Consider the following 24,410-nt stretch of genomic DNA (forward strand, 5'->3'; position numbering starts at 1 on the left):
GTTATCACATGAAAGAGAGAAAAGTAAATGATTCAATTTCTACTTTGCTTCACTGCCAAGGGGAATAATTCTAGCAATAAATGGTAGGAAAGCTGTCCTTAAGAGGACACTTCCCTGAAGGTAAAAGATGATAATAAAAGAACATTTAACATGCTTTAAATTCCCAGGACCAGAATAATTACATCTCAGGGCACAGAATGTATTAATAAAATGTATCTATGTTGATGAAGTCAACATTTCTGCTCTTTAAGAAATGATGGAGAAGAAGAGTTAGGCTGGAAGACTGGGGGAAAGTAAATGTTCTGTTTTACCAACAAGATAAAAAATAGGGCTTCTAGGAATAAATATTAATGTGTTTGAAATCAGAACAAAAAAACTGAAGGAAATATCATTAAAAATATGGTTTGTGCACATTTATGACTTAAGATAATTATTAGGAGTTAGCAAATTTATTTGATTAATTATTCATTTGTCAAAACATTTATTGAGTATGTAATACATGTGTCAACTGAAAAAAATGTACAACCTAAAAGCTGAGAATTACGTTTTATTTGGCGAACTTGCTGAGGACTTAAGCTCAGGAGGCAGCCTCTCAGGTAGTTCTGAGGGACAGCTCCTAAGATGTATGGGAGGAGCCAGGATATATAGAAGTTTTTACCGAAAAAACAGGTAGTCAGAACATCAAAAGATTACTGCTAATTAGAGAAAACCAGACATCTCAAGTTAATGAATTTAGCCCTTTTCTATGTATAGGAAGATGCAAGAATCTGGGCTCATTTAAATCATACCTTTGATATGCACCTTAACTATCTAGGACCAGGATCCTGCTTTTCTCCATCCTGAATCCCCTCAGGGTGCACAGTAGGGGCAGCTGCAGTGGCTGGTGGCTTGTTGGCCGCAACATTATCTGTTTACAAATATGGCAGGCGACATTTTTCGTCCACACATGCCAGGACAGAAGTTATAAAAATACCATCAATTTAGTAGAATTTTCTAATAAAAATTCAGAACAAACCAGCCTCACTATGTTTTTTGACACTTTTACTCGTTTGGTAGGGATACACTTAGATTTCAGCAAGCCCTTTGAAATGGACCCTAATAGTTTATGGACAAGATGGGGATGTATGGACTGGTTGGAATTTGTTAAATGTTTTCATAACTGGTTAACTCACCATAGACAAAGGTTGTTGACTACTTGTCAGTCTTACCACAGTGAGCTTCTCTGAGGCCCAGGCATATTGTTTCCCAGCTGATGGGGACAAGGAATGGGCAAAAAGGCTGTGCAAGTTCCCGTCACCAAGGTGGGATGGCAGGGGAGGAAACTGATCTGGCAACAGAGCCCATGTTTGGAATTTGAACAAAGCTAAGTAATAGCACCCCTCTCCTAACCCTTTGAATTGGGTGGGAGATGGGAAAATACTGGGCAAAGGGAGAACAAAAGTACCACTTTATTTACCAAGAAAAGGTGATCTTGGTAAACGTGACACACAGGCCAGCTGAATCCCTAATACTGAGTCCTGTAATGGACAGATTCATCTACCTTGTCACTGCTCATGTGGGACATTGGCCAGATTGCCCACGTTAGTGCAGCCCCTGTTCCATGTTTGGCATGGTCCCAAGAGGAAATGGGAGGAAGGCACTGGGTTACTCATGCTCAGTTTCTTCTTCAAAAATCATAAATCCCATAAATGAGGATAGTTAAGGCCAGGTGTGTTTCACTAGCTGAGCTACCTCCACATGGAAGGACCCATCAGGAGTAAGGAAGAAACATGTTTTTCTCAACAAGCTCCAGAAGGAGCACATGCATGGTCCATATTCAACGGAACACCATAGTCTACCTTACTGCCAAACTCAAGCAGTTGGCTCCAGGATATTCAATATGGTGGGTGAAGTACAGCATCAAGGGTCCAAGTAGTGAGCCACAGTAAGCAATCAGATTGAGTCATGGGTCAAAAATCAAAGATGGGGTACAAATCTTGGGGGGGAAAGTTGTGGCCAAAATGAGGACTGATGTTAACTTAGTCAACAGTCTGTGATTCGGGGTGATTCACTGTTTCAGGGGTAGGGGCTTTCTGAGGAGACAGAAACCTAGTCATAATTTCTAGCACAGTGTTTCTCAATTTCTCAGCATTTGCAGACCACTTCATGGGCATTTGTTGCACACAAGGCACCACTTTTAGGTTATCTATAACCAGCTTGATCATGAACAGCTTGACACATGTCCAGCTTCCACAATCAGTAGATTTCCTTACTCTTTATTCCTTCTAAATTGGAAGATCCCAATTCATAATTGTAAGGATGTTTAGATAATTCTGGGTATTCAACTAAAACACTGACTCAGAAAGAACAGATTTATCACTGAAGATTGATTTGCATGTTCATTAGACATGAACACATCATAGGCAAAGTTTTAATTTTTAACTAATCTTTCAACTTAAAAGATGAATACCAATTCATTCTTGGTTTGAATGCATCTCTGGAAAATATTTCTACATGGTTTGTGACAGCATTTTGATGTTATTTTTCAAACATTATCAATAATATATCATTAGTTTCTTTCTCTGACAGTGGAAGAAAATTATTAGCCATAATAATTGAAGAGTTTCTTTACAGTTTGGTCTTCTTAAGAAATTCTACTACCTTGTCCTAAACATTAAAAATTATAATCCTTTAGCTCTGAAATGATAGATTCAGTTTATTCAAGATACTGACTCCCATTTTGAAATATATCAGTCCATTCTAAGTAATTGAAGTAATGAAGTCAAAAATAAATGTTTTCTTTTTATCCCTAGCTTTAAAAATAGATTACATTGGGCATCATCAGCAAATCTAGAAACAACAAATGCTGGAGGGAGTGTGGAGAAAAGGGAACCCTCTTGCACTGTTGGTGGGAATGTAAATTGATGCAGCCACTATGGAGAACAGTATGGAGGTTCCTTAAAAAAACTAAAAAGAGAATTACCATATGACCCAGCAATCCCACTACTGGGCATATACCCAGAGAAAACCGTAATTCAAAAAGACACATGCACCCCAATGTTTATTGCAGCACTATTTACAATAACCAGGTCATGGAAGCAAACTAAATGTCCATCGACAGACAAATGGATAAAGATGTGGTACATATATACAATGGAATATTATTCAGCCATAAAAAGGAATGAAATTGGGTCATTCGTAGAGACATGGATGGACCTAGAGACTCTCATACAGAGTGAAGTAAGTCAGAAAGAGAAAAACAGATACTGTATATTAACGTATATATGTGGAATCTAGAAAAATGGTACAGATGAACCAGTTTGCAAGACAGAAATAGAGACGCAGATGTAGAGGACAAACATATGGACACCAAGGGGGGAAAGTGGGGTGGGATGGGGGGATGCTGGCGGTGGGATGAATTGGGAGATTGGAATTGACATATACACACTAATATGTATAAAATACATAACTAATAAGAAGCTGCTGTATAAAAAAAATAAAATTCAACAAAAAAGAGTACATTTTATTTTTATCAACTCCTATATGTCAGTATGAAAAAAATAGTTTTGTATTCACCGACCATTTCTCAACACATCACACTGGAAAGATGCACATATACTGGCTTTCATTCATCATGGTAAAAATTTCCAGTTTTTTTCAACTTTGGATCAAGATTGGGAGGCATATTGTTGGCTACTGATTAGCCTCTGGGAATAAAATATTCTAAAAAATATGTGTGCACTACTGGTATGAGTCCCAGTATATCTGTACTGTCCTCCTCATGGCTCACAAAATCATTTTAATTTAAATGAAAAAAGTCTTCTTATGACACAGGATTTCAATGATAGAAAGTTGTTGAATGCTTCTCTGTCATGTATGTGTAACCAAGCAGGACCCTACGGGGCCTTCCCAGGACAAGTCCCATCCCACCCATGTCCTCTGCCTGCCTCTTGTCTGCAGAAAAACGTTAGCCTCGTAGGCCTTCCCCAAGTACCAAATAATAAATTGAATTAGATAAGTGAGAAAATGCAGAAAGAAAAACAGTCAAGCAAGACAAAATAATAATACTTTAGCCATTAAACAAAGTCAAGGACTTTTAGTTCCTCCTCAAGGGCTATAGATAATACTCTGAGCCATGTCCTTTGAGCTGTTTTGCAGATACTGAAACCCCCACCAGGTGGGAGAAGTTAACTGCATGCTACCCACAAGCATGCAGACCCCAGACCAGTTGGAATCAGAAGGTTGATGATGACTCCTGATTACCTCACCAGCAAGCAACCAGAAGAATGTCTATGAGCTGATCACGCACCCCACAATCCCCCTCCCTCACCCAGTCTTTAAAAACCTTTCTCTGAGAGCCATCAGGGAGTCTGGGTCTTTTAAGCACTAGCTGCCTGGACTCCTTGCTTGATGCCCTGCAATAAACACTGCACTTTCCTTCACCACAACCTGGTGTCAGTAGATTGGCTTTACTGCGAGCAGGCAGGTGGACCCAAGTTTGGTTCTGTAACAAATGCATTACACACATTCAAGGAGTTGACTTATGTTCTGCATACCAGTGGGTTGAGCTACATGTACACCAAGTATATGCTAGAAATTTACACCTAGTAATTTCTCTTCACATTTTTTACAATTGATAATATATAATATCCAAAAGTGTTATATGATGACAGAATTTTGCAAAATTTTCACTAACTTTTTGACTAGTTTAATAAGATTTTCAGCAGTGGTGTGATTGGTACATATTTTGAATAATGCCTGTGGAGTTTTGGACATTTTTCTACATTTGGATAGACAATTCACTTATATCATACTAGCAAGCATTATTTGGTGCAAGGACTTGGGTGAGAAAACGTGACTGGATTACCAAAGAGTCACTGTTTTATTTGAAAATGCTACATTTCCATGGCTATCTGTCAGTATTTTCAAGGATTCAAAACTGACAGTTCCCTAGGCAGCAGAAGCAAATGGACTGCAAGTTCAATAAAATACATTTTCAGATACTTAATATATTTTATATTTATACTTTTTGGATAAAGATTTATTCTTCACTCTGTGTTGTATGGAGACTTTTCCATAATTTATATTTATAATGTTATTTTGAATTTCTCTTTGCCCTGAATTGTATGGAGCTCTCTCCACAATTCACATTCATAATATCATTACTATTTTCATTACTTTTATGTTTCAAAGAATTACTTTTAAGTCAATGGTATTTTGCACTTTGCATAATTTAGTCCAAAATGGGATAGTTCTTGTCATCACTTTTAAAAAGATGATAGCACTTTAACTGTTGTCTTCATGAGGTTGTCACAAAGGAATTAGAGAAGATACGGGAAACCAGCATAGAGCCTGACACACAGTAAGCAGCTCCATAAATGACAGTAGGGTCTGAAAGAGGTGCATTCACAGGGGTAAATGGGAGCATGAAGATAACATTCAGATAAATGATTTTATCCAATTTAATCTTCCTGATAACCCCACAAGCTTGATTCTACATTTTCCTCACCTGGATGATATATATCATTAAAAGTTACTTCTCAGGGGAAGTCTTCACAACTCTCTACCCAGTCCCCAAACGAGGCTAGATAATCCTGTTCTATGCTCCTATTTAATTCTGTAATTTCTACCTCATGACACTTATCTTAATTTCTTGTTAATGCTTCTTTAATTATCTTTACTCCCCACTAGATTACATGCTTTATGAGGGTAGTGACTATGTCTGTTTTGTTCAATGTTATATCCCTCGTAGCTTAGACAGTGCTTAGTTTTTTGTTTTTGTTTTTTAAATAGAGCTTTGTAAAGATGGGTTAAATGAATGAATGAATAAAATTGGGGTTCAGAGTTTTTGAGATGCTAAAAATCTCATAGTCTGAAAGTGGTAGGTATCTAGAGCTATATCCTCAAAATTCATATATTGAAGTCCTAACACCAGGTACCTCAGAATGTGACTATTAGAAAATAGGGTCATTGCAGGTGTAATTAGATATATTTAGATGAGGTCATACTAGAGTCGGATGGGCCCCTAATCCAATATGACTAGCGTCCTTATAAAAAGGGGAAATTTGGACACAGAGATACACACAGGAGGCTGCCACCTGAAGATGAAGACAGAAATCAGCATGACACTTGTATAAGACTGCCAAAGATTGCCAGCAAACCACCAGAAACTAGGAGAGAGGCATGGAACAGATTCTCCCTCACAACCTTCAGAAAAAACCAACTCCGCCAATATCTCAGACTTCTAGCCTACAGAATTATGAGACGATGTATTTCTGTTTATAAGCCACCCAGTTTTCAGTTCTTTGTTACAACAGCCCTAGCAAACTAATTCATGTCACTTGAGTTTACTGTTCAGCTTTGTTAATCATTAAATTCAATTTATGCTTATTGAACATCATCATTAATTTAGATCCTGTGAGGGAAAAACATGAGAAATAAGAGCTGCCCTCCTTGGGGAATGTATATATGAAAAAAAGGAAAGAAAAACTTAGTTCTTTCAGTTCCCAGAATGAGTTCTGAGATTGTATCCATGTCAACCAAAATTATGTAAGATTGCTTTTAAAAGTAGAGGCCAAAATACTCATTTACAGTGTGAATCTATCTACCATTATGTATCGTCCAACCAACACATTTCTGTTCCAGTTAAGAAATCTACTTGGGAAGGGCATTAAGATTAGAAGATCATTGATGCACGTAAACTGATTTTGGATAAGGGGTATTTTTAACAAGTGCTGGGGGCAGAATATGTCATCTGTCTCCACCACAGGTACACGACTTCCATAAGGTCTTTAGTGAGTCAGGGTTCCTATCCCCTAAGAGTATATCATGAACATACTGACAGTATCTACTTTTTTTTAAATTGATTTTTAAATTTTTTATTTTATTTTATTTTTTGGCTGTGCCACGCAGCATGTGGGATCTTAGTTCTCTAACCAGATATCAAACCCATGCCCCCTGCAGTGGAAGCACAGAGTCTTAATCACTGGACTGCCAGGGAAATCCATCTACTTATTATTCATTCTTTCATCTAACAAATAATGATGGAGAGCTTTGTGCCAGACACTGTGCTAAGTGCTAGAAATTTAACAGTGAGAAAACCCCAGTTCCTGCCTTTGAGGTGCACAGTGTAAGTGCTATGAGGAATAGCAAACTGTTGTTATGAGCACTCACAGATGGAACGTCTTAACCACCCTTGAAGAATCAGGAACAATCCCTAAGCTAACAGGATGGGGAGTGGGTGTGTCTGGGGGAACTGTTTGAGGCGGCAGTAATAGGATGTGCAAAAGTTCAGATCTGAGAGAGAGCATGTGCGTTCAAGGAACTACTAGTGGCTCATTATGGCTGAATCAGGGATACAAGATAGTGAGATTAAGTGAGGAAACTAGAGAGGTCCCACCATGTCTACCACATTAAGCTGTTTGGAGACTATTCTCGTGGCTCTTCCCAGGAGTACAAGGCATCCCATGGAAACTGGAAATGAGAGTGCCTAGTTCCCAAGACAGAGAGATCATAATACTGAGTAGATAGTCTGAGCAGAACTCACCCAGGAAGAAGGAAACAAGCCATGAACTTGGAGATAATTTATGGATTGGTAATTAGATGAGAGGTAAGGCATTGAAGCAAGAGATACTATTGGTACAAAGCTGAGTTTAATTGGATGACCAAGTGAAGAGTATAGGGGGTCTAGACACAGAACAAGCAGAAGATAAGTAGTGCCTAAACCTAGAGTGGGTTAGTAATAGACAAGAAAGGGTCAATGGCTTTTTTCCCAAAGTCAATGGCTTTTTTTTTTTTTAAGAGTAAAATTGCTTTACAATGTTGTGTTAGTTTCTGCTGTACAATGAAGTGAATCAGCTATATGTATACCTATATCCCCTCCTTCTTGGACCTCCCTCCCACCACCCTCATTCCACCCATCTAGATCATCACAGAGCACCGAGCTGAGCTCCTTGTACTATACAGCATGTTCCCACTAGCTATCTATTTTACACATAGTAGTGTATTTATGTCAAACCTAATCTCCCAATTTGCCCCCACCCTCTCCTTCCCCCCATGTCCACATGTCCACTCTCTATGTCTACATCTCTATTCCTGCCCTACAAATAGGTTCATCTGTACCATTTTTCTAGATTCCACATACATGCGTTAATATACAATATTTGTTTTTCTCTTTCTGACTTACTTCACTCTGTATGACTTTAGGTCCATCCACGTCTCTACAAATGACCCCATTTCATTCCTTTTTATGGCTGAGTAATATTGCATTATATATATGTACCACATCTTCTTTATCCATTCATCTCTCGTTGGTCATTGAGGCTGTTTCCATGTCTGGGCTATTGTAAATAGTGCTGCAATAAACATTGGGTTATATGTGTCTTTTGAATTATGGTTTTCTCAGGGTATATGCCCAAGAGTGGGATTGCTAGGTCATATGGTAGTTCTATTTTTAGTTTTTTAAGGAACCTCCATACTGAATGTCCACCCTCCCCAAACTGATCTATAAGCTCAATAGGTTGCTTCCACGTCTTGGCTATTGTAAATCGTGCTGCTATGATCATTGGGGTGTATGCATCTTTTCGAATTATGGTTTTCTCTGGATATATGCTGAGGAGTGGGATTGCTGGATCATATGGTAACTCTATTTTTAGTTTTTTTGAGGAATCTCCATACTGTTCTCCATAGTGCCTGCACCGATTTACATTCCCACCAAGAATTTTGAAGAGCCAAACAATATTGAAAACTAAGGAAAAAGTTGGAGGACTTACACACCTGATTTCAAGACTTACCAGTATCTAGTCAGTATTACTGACATGAGGAGAGAAAAAATAGATCAATGGAACCTAACAGTCCAGAGGTGTACCCACACATACATGGTCAACTGATTTTTTTGCCAAGGCACCAAGTCAACTCAGAGGAGGATAGAGGGTTTTTTAATAAATGGTGCAAGAACAACTGAATATTATTTTGGAAAAAAATGAAAAAAGGTTCATGCCCCAAATATAAGAATATAAAGAAGTCCTTTAAATCAATAATAAAAAGGCACTTAAATATTATTAAAAATATTTAAATATTTTTTAAAGACCTTAAAAATATTTATGAATGGGCAGTTTGCAAATGTTATTAGTCTTCAGGAACATTTAAAATAAACCACAAGAAAATATTTCACACCCACTATGACAAAAATTAAAAGGACAGACAAAATCAAATGCTGGTGAGGATGCAGAGCAACAGGTACTCTTACACGTTGCTGGTGGGAGTGTAAAATGATACAACCATTTTGGGGAATGGTTTGTCAGTTTCTTATAAAATTTAATGCATATCTATATTATAATCCAGACTTTCCACTCTTCCATTTCTTCCATTCTTTTTCCTTTGGGGATTATTCTGTTTCATCTTCTTGATCATAACAGCTTCCTAAATTATTTTCAGTATTCCTTGTTTCTCAATATATGAATTTAAAGTTATAAATTTCCCACGAGGCACTGCTTTAGCAATGTCATAAAGTCTTCTGTATGTTCTGGTTTCATAGTTATATGATTCTTAATATTTTCTAATTCCCATTACAGTTTCTTCTTCAAACCATGAATCATAAAAATGTATACTTTCAGTCCCAACTGTGGTTTTAACAAATTGTATTTTTGATATTGATTTCTAATTTTATGGCACTGTAAAATATTTATTCTTTGGTGTTTGCTAAGTTTTATTTAAGGGCTATTTTGTGGTCAATTTTTGCAGTGGTTTCATGTGAGCTAGGACACAAATTTATTCTTTTTGGGGGTGAATTTCTCTATCTGTGCATTGGCTCAAGTTTACTTATTAGATTGTTTAAATGTTCTAAATCCTACTAATCCTTGGTATGCTCAATCTATTGGTTTCTGAGAGAGATATCTTAAAAACTCTATAGTTATGGATTTGTCACTTTTTCTTTGTAATTATGTCAGTTTTTGCCTTACATATTTTGAGGTTCTTTGGTTAGCCACTTACATGTTTGAGATATATTTTGGACCCTCTCATTCTATCCTCAATGTCTCTAACTTTTACTTGATATTTTCTATCTCCTTTTGTTGCATTCTGGATAATTTTTCCAGTTTACTCATTCTCTCTGTAGCTGTATCTAATTTGATTTTAACCTAACCTCCAAGTTTTTAATTCCAGTTGTTATGTTTTCATTTCTTAAAGCTCTATTTGTTATTTTTTTAAAAATTGAAACAGCTTGTTTTTTTCAGTCTCCCATTTATTATTATTTTTATTACTTATTACTTTATTTAAGCATACTTACAGCTCTTTTGAAGTTATTTGTTAGTTCCAGCTTTGGGTGAGGGGATGATTATTTTCCTATTATCACATGTCCTCATGATAGTTCATTTGCTCGTGTATTTTGTAATTTTTTCCCTAGGAAAGTCAATGTTAGCAGAATTTGTTCACATTTCCTTTTTGTTTTGAGTTGGAAGGAGAGAACTATGACCACTGTATTGTCAAAATGTTACTTCAGGGTAGGTTGACATTTATGTCTTCTTGAACCCTGTAGTTTCAATCATCTTGGACTAATTTTATTTTTCAATTCTCAACTTGGGCTTCTCATCATAGAGGCAGTTTAATTCTTACTGCATGGCAAGAGCATGCATGGCAAGAGCATGGGATTTTGTTATTCCATGGATGACTTTCTCTCCACCTCCTTTGCCTGCCACTAATTACTTGGACAGGATAGAAAGCTGCCTTGCCTCTGATGGCTGGATCTGTGACAAGTTTATATGTAGTGAGTTCTCTATTAGTGGAGGGATGTCGTGGGAGGATTTGTTAAGAGTTGGACTAGAGATCATCATGGTCTAACTCTAATCATCCGTGGTAATCTCTGCTGTCTTATATTTGTTACATTTTTAAAAACTTGTCCATACCCATTGTCTCACTTGACAATGAGATGCCAGTAATTTGATGGTCTTTAAGCTTCAAGCTTAAAGCTTAAATCTCAGATTCCTGGTAAACAGCTGGACTTCCTGAGGCATGTTCAGAAGACACAGGAGACTCATATAAGTCTGTCTCTTATATGAGTGTATTTGGGACACACTCCATCTTTTCAGACCCATGGGTATTGGTCTCCCTCTAGCTTTGGGCTGGACTGGCCCTGGTGCCTTATGGGGAGGAGTGGCAGCAGTATCCACCAACACCTGGGTGATTAATTATGATTCCTTGATCTCAGTCACAGTGGGAGCTCAGAAACTGTCAAAGCTTTAGCTCTGTCGTTACATACTGCTGAGAAAAAAGTTTGAAATTCAGTCTGGCAGAAAAACAGTGAAACTTGAAGGTTGTGGTGTAAGCTGTAGCCCTACCCCAGAGGAAAATGTTGTTGGTTTGTTCACATCCCAGCACTTTCCAAAGAAAATATTGAGACTTATAGCAAAGAATACACACCCACCCACCCACACAAACACACACATCATGGATCATACATAGAAACAGAACACATGAATTACTAAAGGGAGAGGAAACTAAGCTGACAGCTACTGAGGCTATTACTGTTTGGGGATATGAACAGTAGTAGCAAATTGTATTTTGCAAAGATGGGTCTGAAAATATCTCCCATCATTATTCTTCTCTTCTGCAGTGTGACTTTAACACACTTTCATCAGGAGATGGAGTTTACTTTTCCACTCATGCATTAGTTTTCTAGGGCTGCTGTAACAAATTACCACAATTTGGGAGGCTTAAAACAACAGAAATTAATTTTCTCACAGTTCTGGAGGCCAGATATCCTAAATCAAGGTGTCAGCTGGGTTGGTTCCTTCTAGGGGCTCTGAGGGAGGATGTTCTCTGCCTCCCTGCCTCTTCCCAGCTTCTGGAGTTTGCTGACAATCCTTAGTGTTCCTTGGCTTACAGTTGCATCACTCCAATCTCTGCCTCTGTCACTACATGAGTTTCTTCCCTGTATCCCCCTGTCTTGCCTCTTACAAGGATGCCAGTCATTGGATTTAGGGCTCACCCCAATCCAGTATGACCTTGTTTTAACTTAACTAACTACATCAGCAAAGACCCTATAAAATAAGGTCACATTCTGAGATTCGGCATGGAAATGAATTTGGGGGAACACTATTCAACCCAGTGCAACCCTCTTGAATCTGGCCAAGCCCTGTCATTGTTTTGATCAGTAGAATATTGTGGAAGTTATTCTGTGATCATTTCAAGCTAGTTTCTGCTTGCTGACTCTTGGAATGTTTGGTCTCGGATATTCAGTGTTGGAACGCCACCATCAAGCTGTGAGAATTTCGTGCCACCCAGAGAGGCCATATATAGGCTGGAGGGGCTCACGTGGAGCCCCAGTTGAGCTCCTAGCTAACAGCTATCATCAGCTGCCAGTTATATGAGTGAACCATCTTGGACATCAGTCCACTGGCGCTTTCATATGACTGTAGCTCCAACATCTGACTGCAACTACATGTGAGATCCTTTTATTTCCTAAGTGTGCCAGTTTGTCCTGACATTGAGGCCTTGCAACTAACTTTTTTTCTCCCAAATGACTTTTCCTTCAAGCATTCATGTGTGTGGATGCTTCCTATCATTCAGGTCTGAGCTCAAATGTCACCTCCTCAAAGTAGCCACTCTATCATATAACCCCGTAATACTGTTGTCATCTGATATTTTCTTGCTTGCATAGTTATTTACTTGGTTTTTATTCTGGATCCCCTCCCCTTCCCCTAGAATGTATGTTCCATGCAGGAGAGCCCTGTCTTGTTTACTGCTCTATTCCCAACTCCATAACAGTCCCTGACATACAAGTGTCTCTCAATAGATAACTGTTGAATGAATGAAAAAAATGAGAACATGTGTTTTAAAGTTGGAAGGTTCTGGAATCAAGCTGTCTAGGGGTTCAAATCTCAGCTGTAGCATTTATTAATGTCCTCATGCAAGTTACCTAACTTTCCTGAGCTCAGTTTCCTCATCTATAAAACAGGAATAAAAATATTCATCTCAAACTATTTTCGTTAATTATTTGATGAAATAATTCATGTGTAACATGTAAAAATCTCAGCTGGGAAATTCAGAGATTTTTGGTTTGTTTTTTTTTTAATACAATTACTTAATTTTATTGGAACTTGATTTTCTTATTATAAGTCCCTTGTGTCAGAAGCATAATCTCAGGGACTTCCCTGGTGGCGTAGTGGATAAGACTTCGTGCTCCCAATGCAGGGGGCCCAGGTTTGATCCCTAGTCAGGGAACTAGATCCCACATGCATGCCGCAACTAAGAGTTTGCATGTCACAACTAAGGAGCCAGCAAGCCACAACTAAGACCTGGCTCAACCAAATCAATAAATAAAGAAGAAAGAAAGAAAGAAGCGTAATCTCAGAACATTTGGTTTCTCAGCTTCCTTTGTATTGTCACTAAGTGTTGGGCACATGTGATGTCACCAGGGCTCTTTGCCAAACATTTCTACTTTCTTTCTTCCAGACACATGGCAGGGTTAGCCCCGTTGAAGATATGTGTGACTATATGATGCCCATTGCCCACTGAAGTGTAAGCAGACATGCCATGTGTCACTTCCTGGTAGAAGCATTAAGAGTCAGTGTTCAATATGCCACAGTCTCATTCTCCCTTGGTAACTGTTCAAGCAAACATTAGGATGAAGCTTTCATCAACTGGACCCCTGAGCAACTAGGATGAGCAGAGACTCTTGCCGACACATATTAGAGATGTAGCATGAGTGAGACTTTTGTAGATGAATCCACTGGATGTGGAGGCTGTTACTGCAGCCTCTACTGAGTAATGCAATGTGTTCCCTAGAGCCAAGGCATTGGTGGGGACACTGGTCCATGGGATGCAATATAATACAGGGGTATAGGGCAGGAATAATGTTTAAAATATTTTAAATGTTATTTTAAATGTTATTTAAAATGTTAAAATAATGTTTAAACAATCACTGTGGCACAAGCATTTATCAATCTGAATGGTGGGACCTGCAGAGCTGAAATGGGCCTGGAGGACATAGGAGTTAATGCTTAGCTTATGAATTCTGGTCTGTGGGTTCTCGGGGGGACCTTGGTGAACAGGGCAGGAAGAAGGCATTCAAGAGTCTTGGACCAGCAGTTGTATGCCAACAGCTATAGAAGCATTTTGATATTTATAGCAGCAGTGTTGACATATTGTTGGGTAGTGATTAATATTAACTCCAGTTATAAGCTTAGCCTATGGATTGAACCCTGGCTATGTCACTTCCTTACTGATGACCTAGGGCAAGTCTCCAGGACTCAATTTTCTCATCTGTGAAATGGGAGTAATAACAATAGCTATTGTATAGCGTTGATGATAGAATTAAATGATTTAATTCAAATGTAGCACCTATAACAGTACCTGGCACTTAGTATTATATAAATGTTTGGCAGTATTGGATATCAACATTTATACATGCTTATATTCTCTGTGATGTCCTTCTTTATGTCTGATCTTAGGTATTGTGTCACTGTCTCCTTTTTCCTTGATGACACAGTGTTTTAGGTCCTCCACCTGTCTGTGCTATGTCTGACCTGCTCTTAGGTACAAAGGTCTTGGCCACTCTGGGTTTGACAAACTTTGTGAGGTGAGCCCATGTTTTCCTGCAGGGATACAACATACAGCCATTTCTACTGTGGGGTCCTGTTGGACTGCATGGGGTCTTATTTGGGAAAGAGGATCTGGCAAATCCTCTGTGTTTCCCCTTCTACTCCTTGTGTTCCTTCTCCCTTAGGCAATTGTTATGGGCTGAACTGTGTCCCCCTGAAGTTCCTATGTTGAAGTCCTAACTCCCAGCACCTCAGAATGTGACTGTGTTTGAAGATAAGGTATATAAAGCAGTAATTAAATTCAAATGAGGTCATTAGGGTGGACTCTAATCCATTATGACTGGGGTCCTTATAAGAAGAGATTAGGACACAGAATACACAGAAGGAAGACCATGTGAAGACAGAGGAAGGAGGAGGAACCAAGATGGCAGAGTAGAAGGACGTGCTCTCACTCCCTCTTGCGAGAACACCAGAATCACAACTAGCTGCTGGACAATCATCGACAGGAAGACACTGGAACTCACCAAAAAAGATACCCCACATCCAAAGACAAAGGAGAAGCCACAATGAGACAGTAGGAGGGGCACAATCAGAGTAAAATCAAATCCCATAACTGGTGGGTGGGTGACTCACAGACTGGTGAATACTTATACCACAGAAGTCCACCCACTGGAGTGAAGGTTCTGAGCCCTACGTCAGGCTTCCCAACCTGGGGGTCTGGCAACGGGAGGAGGAATTCCTAGAGAATAAGACTTTGAAGCCTAGTGGGAATTGACTGCAGGACTTTGACAGGACTGGGGGAAACAGAGACTCCACTCTTGGAGGGCACACACAAAGTATTGTGCACATTGGGACCCAGGGGAAGGAGCAGTGACCCCAGGGGAGACTGAACCAGACCTACCTGCTAGTGTTGGAAGTGTTGGAGGATCTCCTGCAGAGGCGGGGGGTGGGGGTGGCTGTGGCTCACCGTGGGGACAAGGACACTGACAGCAGAAGTTCTGGGAAGTACCCCTAGGCATGAGCTCTCCCAGAGTCTGTCATTAGCCCCACCAAAGAGCCCAGGTAGGCTCCAGTGTTGGGTTGCCTCAGGCCAAAAAACCAACAGGGAGGGAACCTAGCCCCACCTATCAAGAGTCAAGTGGATTAAAGTTTTACTGAGCTCTGCCCACCAGAGCAACAGTCAGCTCTACCCACCACCAGTCCCTCCCATCAAGCCTCTTAGATAGCCTCATCCACCAGAGGGCAGACAACAGAAGCAAGTAGAACTACAATCCTGCAGCCTGTGGAACAAAAACCACATTCACAGAAAGATAGACAAGATGAAAAGGCAGAGGGCTATATACCAGATGAAGGAACAAGATAAAACCCCAGAAAAACAACTAAATGAAGTGGAGATAGGCAAAATTCCAGAAAAAGAATTCAGAATAATGATAGTGAAGATGATCCAGGACCTTGGAAAAAGAATGGAGGCAAAGATTGAGAAGATGCAAGAAATGTTTAACAAAGACCTAGAAGAATTAAAGAACAAGCAAACAGAGATGACCAATACAATAACTGAAATGAAAACTACACTAGAAGGAATCAATAGCAGCATAACTGAGGCAGAAGAACGGATAAGTGACCTGGAAGACAGAATGGTGGAATTCACTGCTGTGGAACAGACTAAAGAAAAAAAAAATGAAAAGAAATGAAGACAGCCGAAGAGACCTCTGAGACAACATTAAACGCAAAAACATTCGCATTATAGGGGTCCCAGAAGAAGAGAGAGACAAAGGACCAGAGAAAATATTTGAAGAGATTATAGTAGAAACCTTCCCTAACATGGGAAAGGAAATAGCCAGCCACGTCCAGGAAGCATAGCGAGTCCCATACAGGATAAACCTAAGGAGAAACATGCCAAGACACATAGTAATCAAATGGCAAAAATTAAAGACAAAGAAAAATTATTGAAAGCAGCAAGGGAAAAACAACAAATAACATACAAGGGAACTTCCATAAGGTTAACAGCTGATTTCTCAGCAGAAACTCTACAAACCAGAAGGGAGTGGCATGATATCCTTAAAGTGATGAAAGGGAAGAACCTACAACCAAGATTACTCTACCCAGCAAGGATATCATTCAGATTCGATGGAGAAATCAAAAGCTTTACAGACAAGCAAAAACTAAGAGAATTCAGCACCACCAAACCAGCTCTACAACAAACGCTAAAGGAACTTCTCTAAGTGGGAAACACAAGAGAAGAAAAGGACCTACAAAAACAAACCCAAAAAAATTAAGAAAATAGTAATAGGAACATACATATCAATAATTACCTTAAATGTGAATGGATTAAATGCTCCAACCAAAAGACACAGGCTCGCTGAATGAATACAAAAACAAGACCCATATATATATACTGTCTACAAGAGACCCACTTCAGACCTAGGGACACATACAGACTGAAAGTGAGGGAATGGAAAAAGATATTCCATGCAAATGGAAATCAAAAGAAAGCTGGAGTAGCTATACTCATATCAGATAAAATAGACTTTAAAATAAAGAATGTTACAAGAGACAAGGACGCACACTACATAATGATAAAGGGATCAATCCAAGGAGAAGATATACCAATTATAAATATATATGCACCCAACATAGGAGCACCTCAATACATAAGGCAACTGCTAACAGCTATAAAAGAGGAAATTGACAGTAACACAATAATAGTGGGGGACTTTAACACCTCACTTACACCAATGGACAGATCATCCAAAATGAAAATAAATAAGGAAACAGAAGCTTTAAATGACACAATAGAACAGATAGATTTAATTGATATTTATAGGACATTCCATCCAAAAACAGCAGATTACACTTTCTTCTCAAGTGCACACGGAACATTCTCCAGGATAGATCACATCTTGGGTCACAAATCAAGCCTCAGTAAATTTAAGAAAATTGAAATCATATCAAGCATCTTTTCTGACCACAACACTATGACATTAGAAATGAATTACAGGGCAAAAAATGTAAAAACCACAAACACATGGAGGCTAAACAATACGTTACTAAATAACCAAGAGATCACTGAAGAAATCAAAGAGGAAATCAAAAAATACCTAGAGACAAATGACAATGAAAACACGATGATCCAAAACCTATGGGATGCAGCAAAAGCAGTTCTAAGAGGGAAGTTTATAGCTATACAAGCCTACCTAAGGAAACAAGAAAAATCTCAAGTAAACAATCTAACCTTACACCTAAAGGAACTAGAGAAAGAAGAACAAACAAAACCCAAAGTTAGCAGAAGGAAAGAAATCATAAAGATCAGAGCAGAAATAAACGAAATAGAAACAAAGAAAACAGTGGCAAAGATCAATAAAACTAAAAGTTGGTTCTCTGAGAAGATAAACAAAATTGATAAACCATTAGCCAGACTCATCAAGAAAAAGAGGGAGAGGACTCAAATCAATAAAATTAGGAATGAAAAAGGAGAAGTTACAAGAGACACCGCAGAAATACAAAGCATCCTAAGAGATTACTACAAGCAACTCTATGCCAATAAAATGGACAGCCTGGAAGAAATGGAGAAATTCTTAGAAAGGTATAACTTTCCAAGACTGAACCAGGAAGAAACAGAAAATATGAACAGACCAATCACAAGTAATGAAATTGAAACTGTGATTAAAAATCTTCCAACAAACAAAAGTCCAGGACCAGATGGCTTCACAGGCGAATTCTATCAAACATTTAGAGAAGAGCTAACACCAATCCTTCTCAAACTCTTCCAAAAAATTTCAGAGGAAGGAACACTCCCAAACTCATTCTATGAGGTCACCATCACCCTGATACCAAAACCAGACAAAGATACTACAAAAAAAGAAAATTACAGACCAATATCACTGATGAATATAGATGCAAAAATCCTCAACAAAATACAAGCAAACAGAATCCAACAACACATTAAAAGGATCATACACCATGATCAAGTGGGATTTATCCCAGGGATGCAAGGATTCTTCAATATACACAAAACAATCAATGTGATACACCATATTAACAAATTGAAGAAGAAAAACCAGATGCTCATCTCAATAGATGCAGAAAAAGCTTTTGACAAAATTCAACACCCATTTATGATAAAAACTCTCCAGACAGTGGGCATAGAGGGAACCTACCTCAACATAATAAAGGCCATATATGACAAACACACAGCAAACATCATTCTCAATGGTGAAAAACTGAAAGCATTTCCTCTAAGATCAGGAATGAGACAAGGATGTCCACTCTCACCACTGTTATTCAACATTGTTTTGGAAGTCCTAGCCACAGCAATCAGAGAAGAAAAAGAAATAAAAGGAATACAAATTGGAAAAGAAGAAGTAAAGCTGTCACTGTTTGCTGATGACATGATACTATACATAGAGAATCCTAAAGATGCCACCAGAAAACTACTAGAGCTAATCAATGAATTTGGTAAAGTTGCAGGATACAAAATTAATGCACAGAAATCTCTTGCATTCCTATACACTAATGATGAAAAATCTGAAAGAGAAATTATGGAAACACTCCCATTTACCATTGCAACAAAAAGAATAAAATACCTAGGAATAAACCTACCTAGGGAGACAAAAGACCTGTATGCAGAAAACTATAAGACACTGATGAAAGAAATTAAAGATGATACCAACAGATGGAGAGATATACCATGTTCTTGGATTGGAAGAATCAATATTGTGAAAATGACTATACTACCCAAAGCAATCTACAGATTCAGTGCAATCCCTATCAAATCAACAATGGCATTTTTTACGGAACTAGAACAAATCATCTTAAAATTTGTATGGAGACACAAAAGACCCCGAATAGCCAAAGCAGTCTTCAGGGAAAAAAACAGAGCTGGAGGAATCAGACTCCCTGTCTTCAGACTATACTCCAAAGCTACAGTAATCAAGACAATATGGTACTGGCACAAAAACAGAAACATAGATCAATGGAACAAGATAGAAAGCCCAGAGATAAACCTATGCACCTGTGGTCAACTAATCTATGACAAAGGAGGCAAAGATATACAATGGAGAAAAGACAGTCTCTTCAATAAGTGGTGCTGGGAAACTGGACAGCTACATGTAAAAGAATGAAATTAGAACACTCCCTAGCACCATACACAAAAATAAACTCAAAATGGATTCAAGACCTAAACGTAAGACCGGATACTATAAAACTCTTAGAGGAAAACATAGGAAGAACACTCTTCGACATAAATCACAACAAGATCTTTTTTGATCCACCTCCTAGAGTAATGGAAATAAAAACAAAAATAAACAAATGGGACCTAATGAAACTTCAAAGCTTTTGTACAGCAAAGGAAACTATAAACAAGAAGAAAATACAATACTCAGAATGGGAGAAAATATTTGCAAACGAATCAACGGACAAAGGATTAATTTTCAAAATATATAAACAGCTCATGCAGCTCAATATTAAAGAAACAAACAACCCAATCCAAAAATGGGCAGAAGACCTAAATAGACATTTCTCCAACGAAGACATAAAGATGGCCAAGAAGCACATGAAAAGCAGCTAAACATCAATAATTATTAGCGAAATGCAAATCAAAACTACAATGAGGTATCACCTCACAACAGTTAGAATGGGCATCATCAGACAATCTACAAACAACAAATGCTGGAGAGGGTGTGGAGAAAAGGGAACCCTCTTGCACTGTTGGTGGGAATGTAAATTGATACAGCCACTATGGAGAACAGTATGGAGGTTCCTTAAAAAACTAAAAAGAGAATTACCATATGATCCAGCAATCCCACTACTGGGCATATACCCAGAGAAAACCATAATTCAAAAAGACACATGTACCCCAATGTTCATTGCAGCACTATTTACAATAGCCAGGTCATGGAAGCAACCTAAATGCCCATCGACAGACGAATGGATAAAGAAGATGTGGTACATATATACAGTGGAACATTACTCAGCCATAAAAAGGAACGAAATTGAGTCATTTGTTGAGACGTGGATGGATCTAGAGACTGTCGTACACAGTGAAGTAAGTCAGAAAGAGAAAAAGAATTATCGTATATCAACGCATGTATGTGGAACCTAGAAAAATGGTACAGATGAACCGGTTTGCAGGGCAGAAGTTGAGACACAGATGTAGAGAACAAACGTATGGACACCAAGGGGGGAAAACCGCGGTGGGGTGGGGATGGTGGTGTGCTGAATTGGGCAATTGGGATTGACATGTATACACTGATGTGTATAAAATTGATGACTAATAAGAACCTGCAGTATAAAAAAACAAGCAAAAAAAGCAACTAAACTTTCTTTCGGTTATTTGTATGGAAATATGTTAATATAAATGTTTCAGACTTTACATGAAATTTCTAAAAATCTTATATGTTCTCAGAAATAACTAAATTTCCTTGTCAATTGCATTATTATGAACTTTCATCAAAGCTTTTACCATGGCCATTTTTAAGTCTTTCGTCATTTACAGACAGTTCTGGGTGTACTCTGATGCTTTTGCAAAAATGTTCCTATAAAAGGGTTTCATCTTCAAGGAATTCATGGAAAAGACTCTGACAAGTACAGGTTTCTGGTAACTGACTATACTGCTGAACTGAATGAATAAGCATTTTCAGAATTCTAATGGAAAACTGATGAATTCATAAAAGTGCTAACAAAAGATCAAGGTGGAAAAAAATTAATTACATGGGACTGAGTGAACTGATGAGGATGATTATAATTTTTGTGACTTTCTGTTTGAATAATAATAAAAAAAATCCCACAAGGACTCAGAGGCAAGAAATATACAAATCAATTTTCACTGCAAAGTAAAGGAGCTGTTACAGTGGAGCATTACTGGACCGAATGTCAATATTATGACATAGTATGAGTGTGCTTCGTGTTTGGTAATTGCAATCATTGTTGCTCTTGTTTCGGTCATCCATTTACAATGCTTAGTGTCAGTTTATTTATCTCTTGTAAAAATAAAATACAGTGTATGTGTGTGAAAAAATAAAATAAAGTAAAAAGACTGGAAAAAAGGGGGGAAAAAAAGACAGAAGAAGAAGACAAATATCCATAAGCAAAGTAGAAGGTTCTCAGAAGAAACCAACACTGTCTCCATCTTGATCTTGAACTTTTAAACTCCAGAATCATGAGAAAATAAGTTTCTGTTGTTTAGGCCATCTGGTCTGTGGCATCTTGTTAGGGCAGCCCTAGAGAACTAATACAGCTATATCTGAGGGTACCCAGCTATGAGACTCTTTTGTTAGAGACCAAAGCTTCATGCCCCTCTGATACTGTGCCTTCACCCTAGTCTGGGAAACTCTTTTCTCATCTGCAACCCTACCTCTAGCTAAGGAAATCTGACCATGCATTCTCTGTCGCCTGAGGCCCCTCACGACCCAGCCTTTTCAGTCCTGAGGCCAAACAAATAAAAAGAAAGGGGGGTACGAAAAACATAGGATGTAAGACGGAGGCCAGGGGGAGGACAGGAGGTAGGAGAAAATACATGACACTTGTTATATATGGAGGTTCTTAGCATAGGTTTGGCATAGAATAAATGCTCTGCAGGTGGTCGCTGCTATTACGGTATCATCATCATCTCCATCATCACCGTCATCATCTCCATCATCACTGTCATCATCTCCATCATCACCGTCATCATCTCCATCATTGTCATCATCTCCATCATCACTGTCATCATCTCCATCATCACCGTCATCATCTCCATCATTGTCATCATCTCCATCATCACTGTCATCATCTCCATCATCACCGTCATCATCTCCATCATCACTGTCATCATCTCCATCATCACCGTCATCATCTCCATCATTGTCATCATCTCCATCATCACCGTCATCATCTCCATCATCACTGTCATCATCTCCATCATCACCGTCATCATCTCCATCATCACTGTCATCATCTCCATCATCACCGTCATCATCTCCATCATTGTCATCATCACCACCACCACATAGGCTGCTAACAAGCTGACTTAAGCAACTCCCTCTACCTGGAAGTTTACTACTCCTCCACCTTCATTATGTCCTCTCTCACTAGAGCCTCTCAGAATTCCTTCTTGCTCTCTTGCATGCTCAGTGTCTGGACCTGCCTTAGAAAACCAGCTCCTGATAAGGGTTAGCAACCCTTGGAAAAATGAGAATTTGAATGAGTTGTAATAATAACTCAGAATTCAAAGCACATCCTACTTTTAAAACTCTGCAGCAGTTTCCAAGGCCTATGAATTCCCCCACCCAGGTGATGAATGGTGCACAGAGATGTCACATAAGGCATGAGGGTAGAATCCTGCTTCCTGCTCTCAGAAAGCTGGTTTGTACTTGGTGTTCAGTCACTTTCTCATTTTTGTCCATTGTTTTGAAGCACAATCGCCAAGTCCTAAAAGTCTTATGAGTCCATAAGTCAAGCACCTTGCAAAATGGCTACCATCACTGTCCCGTTTTTCACCCCACCTTTCCAGTAGCCCCCATTTATCTGTGGCCTCCATGCTGCACAGCTTCCTTCTCCCCCTTACTGTTTTGTGTTTCTGTCAATTAGACTCCATTGAGGCCATCACCTAGGATGAACTTTATCAAAATAATCATGCCAAGAGCTGGAAGGGAGGAGCCTAAGTGAGAAAGCTGAAGGGTCAAAGGCTTTCCAAATACCAGAAGGAAGACAGGACTTATCTTAAACTAATCTTCAGGCCATCCACTGCCAGACTCACAGCCCCATGGTGGTTTTATCTTGGTTATTTTTTTTTCCCTTTCTTTCTGCAGGTGAGCATGACAGAGTTCATCCTTGCCTTTGGTCCCCAGAGGACGTCCACAGACTTATCATTTGCAGGAAACATTGCAAGTCAGTGGGTGTGCTGCACTTTGATTCTGTTACAGTTCTTGGAACACAGGCATCTGCTGGGTGTAGAAAAAGCTGTCGGCCTGTGCTTTTTCTAAATCATTAATACGCCACTGGCATTATGACAAATTGGTACCGAATGTCAGGCTCAGAAACTGGGAGCAATCTGTTTTGCAGGCTGAGAGAAACAGCTGTAAAACTCCGGTAAAAATCTGTTCTACTGTGTTCAAATACATTTTAGGTCGAGCTGCAGACTGGTGAAGTGGAAAAGGCATGGTCTTGGGAGCTAGAGGGATCTATGTTTGAATCCCAATGCTTCTCCTCACTGGCTATGAGTGGTGAGCAAATTTTTTAGACATTTCCCTCATCTGTAAAAATGGGGAGATAAATACAATTCTTGCAGAATTGCTGTAATGATTAGAGATAATACTTTTTTAAAGTGTCCAGCATAAGGTTGGTGCTTAGATGGTTTCTGGTAGTAAGTTAGTGAGGATAGCACAGCAGCAGTATTAGTTATGGTTGTAGTAATAGCAGCTATACTAACAGTAGCTATAGTGTAAGTATTAATAATAGCAGTTGTTGTAACAATAGTAGTAAAGTAATGAGAGTTGCTGTTTATGATCCAGGAGACTGGGGTTGTACCAGTGATAGAGTTAATAGAATGAATGTTAGATTAAGAATCAAGAGACCTGATATCTAGTCTTGGTAGTTACTCAACATTTTGTGAGTCAGTGTAGAATTATAGAAAATTGGAAGATTTTATGGTCCTCTCCAAATCTTCATTTAGATACCCTTCTCTTACTTGCAATAACGTGTAAGTTGAATAGCAAATACTTCTTCCTTGTTCTGTGTGATTTAAGTGTTAATAAAAATAATAGCAATTTATGCTAACTTATATTGAGCATTGCCATGTATCAGGAATATTTCAATTTTATGCATATTGCTTCATTAAATTCTTAAAAGTACTCTATAAGCTATGTCTTCATTTTATTCCTGTAGTTCAGTGTTGAGACATAAAGAAATTAAATATCT

The sequence above is a fragment of the Balaenoptera acutorostrata genome, chromosome 11, assembly GCF_949987535.1.
Source record: "Balaenoptera acutorostrata chromosome 11, mBalAcu1.1, whole genome shotgun sequence".
Taxonomy (NCBI): domain Eukaryota; kingdom Metazoa; phylum Chordata; class Mammalia; order Artiodactyla; family Balaenopteridae; genus Balaenoptera; species Balaenoptera acutorostrata.